A 6,000-nucleotide genomic window follows, 5' to 3' on the forward strand; every position below is an offset into this window, starting at 1 on the left:
GCTGGAATCCCCTTCTTCCTCACTTCTGCCTAATGGAATCCCAGGTCTCCTTTGAATAACAATTCAAGCACAATTTTCTAAGGGAAGTCTTCTCTGGTCCTCCCAGGCACACTAGAACTTCCCACTTAAAACTATCTTACATTTATTATATATCACGATGTTGAAGTTAAAATGTAACCTCTTGGAGGAAGAGATAGCTTTGCAATTTTGTCTTTTTATCCCCAGAGCTTATACAATTCTTCAAGTATACGTATGTAACTCTATCTATATCTATATCTGGCATCTAGGTGGCACAGTGGATAGGAAGAACTGAGTTCAAATACGGATTCACTTACTAGCTACTCTGGGCAAGCCATTTAACCTTTTTTGCCTCCATTTTCTCATCTGTCAAATGAGCTGGAGAAGGAAATGTTAAAGCAGGCCCTGATCTCTGCCAAGAAAACTTTAAATGGGGTTCCAGAGGTGGATATCATTGAAAAAACAACTAAACATCATATCTTTATGGATATATTCTCTCTCTCTCTCTCATTTAATAACTTTCTTGCTGTTTGTTTGGTATTCCCTAGTTCTATAATTTCAATTCCAATTTGAAAGTGTATGTGCATGTATCTGTGAGGGTAGTAGAAAGGTATTGTACACTAGTATTTATAGAAAATCTCATCTAATCAAAACCAAGAATCCTTCCTAACAATTAGATGTGTTCATTCAGCCTTTTCATGAAGACTTAAAACCTCTTTAATCTTAGAATCAGTATTGATTCTAAGGCAGAAGAGGAGTGGTAAAATCCAGGCAATGAAAACTAAAGGTCTTGTCCAGGGCCATATGGCTAGGAAGTATGTGAGGCCATATTTGGACCCAAGACCTCACATCTCTAGCCCTGACTCTCAAATGAGCAACCTAGTTGCTCCATAAAGACTTTTAATGAGAAGTAGCATTCACTACTTCTTGAGGTCATTCCTTAGATATTATCAAATTGATAAGGTTTCCCTAACATCTCATTCTCTTATACATTACCCTATAAACTTTTTAATATATTGCTGCTCTTACTTCATACCATCTAAGGCAGTGATAGTGAACCTTTTAGAGATGGAGTGCCAGTCCCTGGCCTCATACCACCCCCAGAAACCAAGTGCCATGCTCCCCACCCACCCAGAGACTAAGTGCTGTGCCCTGGCTCCCTGCCTCACCCCTTTTGCCCCATACAGGGGAAGGAGGGCTCCCACTGGGCTACTGAGGAGAGGAGTGGGTGATGAGAGGTATCCATGGAGAGGGAGAGGAGATTGGCCCCAATGCTCCACTCTTCTCCAGCTATGTCCCCACTTTGAGCTATGCTTCCCTCAAACCTAGCTCTTTTCCATCCCCACCATGGGAATCACCTTCACCACAGACTCAACAGGTTGCTGTCTGTGTCACATCCTCACACACAGCATGTGAACCCCTTCCTCAAGTGACAACGTAGATGGGTAAAGGAAGAAGGGCCCCCATTGGGCTGCTGGGCAGAGGGGTGGGTGGATAGCTCTGTCCCAAGTCCCTCTGGCTTTCTAGTAATGAACTCTCATGGGAGACTGTAAGCATGCTCACAGAGAGGACTTTGGCATATGTGCCATAGGTTTACCATCAAGGCTCTAAGGCAAGCAAAATGAGTTGCAGCCTATCCTCCATATAATATGGCTCTTAGAATACTAAGTGTAAAGTGACTCAAAGTCTATACACATGATGGCAAACCTATGGCAAGTGTGCTAAGGAGGGCATGCAGAGCACTCTCTGTGGGCACGAGCCATCTTCCACCAGGGTTTGTTACTAGAAAGGCAGAGGGATTTGGTGGCGCTGCCTCCCTTCCCCCTCTCCACCCCACCTGAGGACATTTTTTCACATTACCCTCCCCTCTGCTCAGCAGCCCAAAGGGAGTGATGGGGAACAAGGTGGGTGGTTCACAGTCAGCAGAGCTGGAAGGGAAGGGAGCACTCTGGACACTCCCCTCCCCCCCTCCTTCGTGCTGAGGACATTCCTCACCTCATCTGCCCTTCTGTCCAACAGCCCAACAGGAATGTTTTCTCCCTCCCTTGTGTGGGGTGTGGGGTAAGGGAGGGGAAGCAGGTAGGCCATGGCACTCAATCTCTAAAAGGTTAGTCATCACTGGTCTATACCCTAGTCAGGGTATTATTCATCAAAGGACTGACTGAAGGTTGGACAATTTATTGTTCTACTTGGAATTTTTGGCTCTTGCCTATTCCCTTCTTTTCTTCTCATTTGCATTAAAGTTCAATTCAATAAGTCTTTAGATTAAGCACTTTCTCTATGAGCACCCAGAAACTTGGGCCTCAGAAGCAGTGGAGATACAACTATAAAGAAGGAAACAATCCATAATCACAAGTGCAGGATCTTGAGGAGAGGGATGAAGTTGATAAAAATTTAGGACCAACACATGTGCTTACTAGACGTCTATACAGTATGGGTGCCCTCCAATGTACAGTTCACCCTTCCACCTCATGGGAGTTAGGGACATGGCACCCCTAGGATCTGGAAAATCCAAGTAAAACTTTTTGGCCTTCCCTTCAGAGCAGAGAAGAAGTCTGACTTTTTCTTTTTCTTTTATAGGGTGTTCAGTGTGTTATTTTACATGGTGGATTAAGCATATATTTCTGAGTTTCTGAACTTTTTCGGTGTCATCTGCTGGCCTTCGTGTTGCCTGTGGCTTCCACAAAACTCCCCCCAAATTTCTATTTAATTTCTTATGCCGACATCTCTACAAAATATCAAAACTGCAATGAGGAAAGTGGAGATGTGGAAGGGATAACTCTTTCTTAGGGCGGTGCCTTCTTTTCACTGATGAAGTGTGATTTGTAGAGGTGTTCAGGTATATAGGGGATTCTATTGATACTTTTCTCTCGCTTTGGTATTTGATTAAATAAATTTTACTTTCATTTTGCATTAATTTTGATTCTCTGGCTGACTACCAAAAATAAATTTAACATCTCGGTTGCAATTTGGGATCTTTGATTTTTTTTTTTAACACTCTGGCTTAGAATCAATATAGTGCATTTTATCTAAGGCATTAGAGTGGTAAGGGTTAGACAAGGAGGATTAAATGCCTTGCCCAGGGTCACACAGCTAGGAAGTATCTGAGGCCAGATTTGAACCTAGGATCTCCCATGCCTCGAGGCCTGGCTCTCAATCCACTGAGCCGCCTAGTTGTCCCCCATCTATGATTTTTTGATCAGATGAGGTACATTGTATGAGGGAGGGGTACCACTTGTAAAAATGATTTTCCAGGTACTCCTATTATATGTAGATTGTCATTAAACCCCTGTTTCCCTAAGACTTCTTTTCTCTAGGCTAAAACCTCATCGTTAGTTTTATATATTTGGGGTGGAAGAAATCACAGAAATTCTTTAGTTAAGGATAAGGGATTTGGCAAAGGACCCCACAAGTTAGTAATAAGGAGCAGCAATCTGAGTTTAAGAGTCAATCCTCTTTTTCGCTGCACGGCTTTTGGGGGTCATATTTGTGGGTGGGGCAAATGTTCCTTGAATTTTGTCATTTTTAGTGACTTCAAAATTTCTCCCCCAAATCCTTATTCTCCCCATTCTACCATCATTCAATCTTTATATCATTCTGAGCAGAATGCATTCATTCCCTCCAATGGCACTGCTAGACACTACTTCTAGGGAAGGGAAGGCTAAACCCCTGCTTTGGATCCTGTTCCCCCATCCCAAGAAGGGACATCAAGACAAACACTCTCAGGAGGACGTGTACCCACTTAGGGAAAAACTGGTGCACTGGAGCCTGACCTTACAAAACAGACGTATTAATTAAAAAAGGGAGATGATTTCTAAAGGATCCTTTGTTCCATGGAAGGAAGTCCCCTTGAAACATTTAGCTTCTTCCTTGATGCATTTACAATTCAATTTGGGGGAAAATCTAGTTTAGAGACTGCCTTACAGAAATAGGTTTTATGAAAAGTGAAGGGCATATATCTATCCACTTGTAGTGCCTCTTAAGTCTCCTGCCCTCTTGCTAATTAAATCACAGACTCACTTGGCAGGCAGTGTCTTCCACATGGCTGGGGGAGAGGCAGAGGGGCTAGCAAGTGTGGAAACTCTGAGTTGGGCATTTTTAATCCTTGTTTGGACATGAAGCTGTTGTTTGGACATGTGTGACTTACTAAATCTTCCTGTGCCTCTGTTTCTACAGCCGTAAACCAGAGAGCAGAGCTGGTACAGGTCTTGCTTAAGCACCAAATACTATAAATAGCCAGCCATGGCGATTCTTGTCCCAGGAAACTGGCCAACTAGTGAGTAGTATCTGTACCCTGTAATTTAAGCTTTCCTTCCTGGGGGAAAGGATTTTGGTCTTCCAAATCTAACATGAGAACCTTTAGTTAGAACAACTAATTTAATTCAAGAAATCTGGCTTGTTTCCTGTAGACTCTGAATCCTTTTACATTATTTATAGAATATAAGTTCCTTGAAGGCAGGAGGAAGTTTCTCACTTTTGTTTCTGGATCCCCAGGATACATTGCAATGAACTTTTGCTAGTCTGATCTCTCATCTCTGGGTTTTTGCCTATTCTGGATCATGGCTAGAATGATCTCTTTTTCCTTGCTTTCCTTACCTTTTCATCTCAAGGGAAGCCTCTTAATGAGTGCCCTTTCCTGGTTTATCTACTGTTAGTATCCCCTTCCCCACTGACTCTCTCTCTCTGTGTATATGTACGCGCACGCACGCGCGCGCGCACACACACACACACGCACACACACACATGCACACACGCACGTATCCTTTCCAAATTGTAACTTTCCCCATAGCATTTTCATTCATGGGTTGGAATAAGAAATTAATTGGGAATTTCAGGGGAGTTTTGCAGAAGTTTCAGATGACATGTGGAGGCCACAAGATGACACCAAAAAGGTCAGAAATTCAGAAATACACAAGATGATGGAGAGTATGGGGTAATATCGACATATCTTTTCATAACACAAATATGCACGATTTCTTTTTTTAAGTACAAATAAGGGCAAAGGTAAAGTTTGCAAAAAGAATGAGAAAGCGCAGCAGACACACAAAGGCTAGAAATGTGAACCCTGGCCTCTGTAGAGTCAATGGCCCTTCACCTGGGTTACTGTAAACATGCTGTAAAGAACTCCAAATTCTTCTCTGCTATGAAGGGAGGGCCAAAACATTCTACACGGATTTTCCAGATTGCAGGGGCCCTGGGACCCTAACCACAACTATGTGGGAGGGATACTTGTGTGTGGTATGTATATAGACATACACAAATATATACATCATTCCATATATACATCATTAAATATGTCAGTGAGCCTATGGTGAACCTATGGCATGAGTGCCAAAGATGGCATGCAGAGCCCTCTCTGTGGGGACTTAACCACCTCCCAAGTTTGTCACTAGAAAGGCAGAGGGCTCAGGTGGAGCTTCTCCCCTCCCCCTCTCCACCACCCTGCCCTCCTGACCAGCAGCCCAATGGAAGCGCTGCCTCCCTCCCCTGTGTTGGGTAAGGGGTGGGCAGGACTTGGCACTCTACCTCTAAAAGCTTTCACACATACAGTACACGCAAACATGTATGGACACCATTACATATACATATACACAATACATACAGACACCATTACATATATACCTGCACATATAAATTACACACACCACCACACATACATGCAATATAGATTACATGCATACGCATATAATACACAACTACACATGTAGGCACACATGCACCATCACACATACCATTACATACACATACATGCACATTTATACCTGCCCTCAAATATACATTACATATATACACCGATGTCTACCACATGTATGCATGTACACATACATGCATCATGATACATACCAACACACATTGATGCTTAACATGCTTCACACAAATACACATATATGCATTTATACATGTATTCCTGTATACGTCACATACATGCACCGCTGTATACCACATACATCATTACGTATATATAAACACACCCATCATTAC

This window comes from Monodelphis domestica, chromosome 1, assembly GCF_027887165.1.
Source record: "Monodelphis domestica isolate mMonDom1 chromosome 1, mMonDom1.pri, whole genome shotgun sequence".
NCBI classification, from domain to species: domain Eukaryota; kingdom Metazoa; phylum Chordata; class Mammalia; order Didelphimorphia; family Didelphidae; genus Monodelphis; species Monodelphis domestica.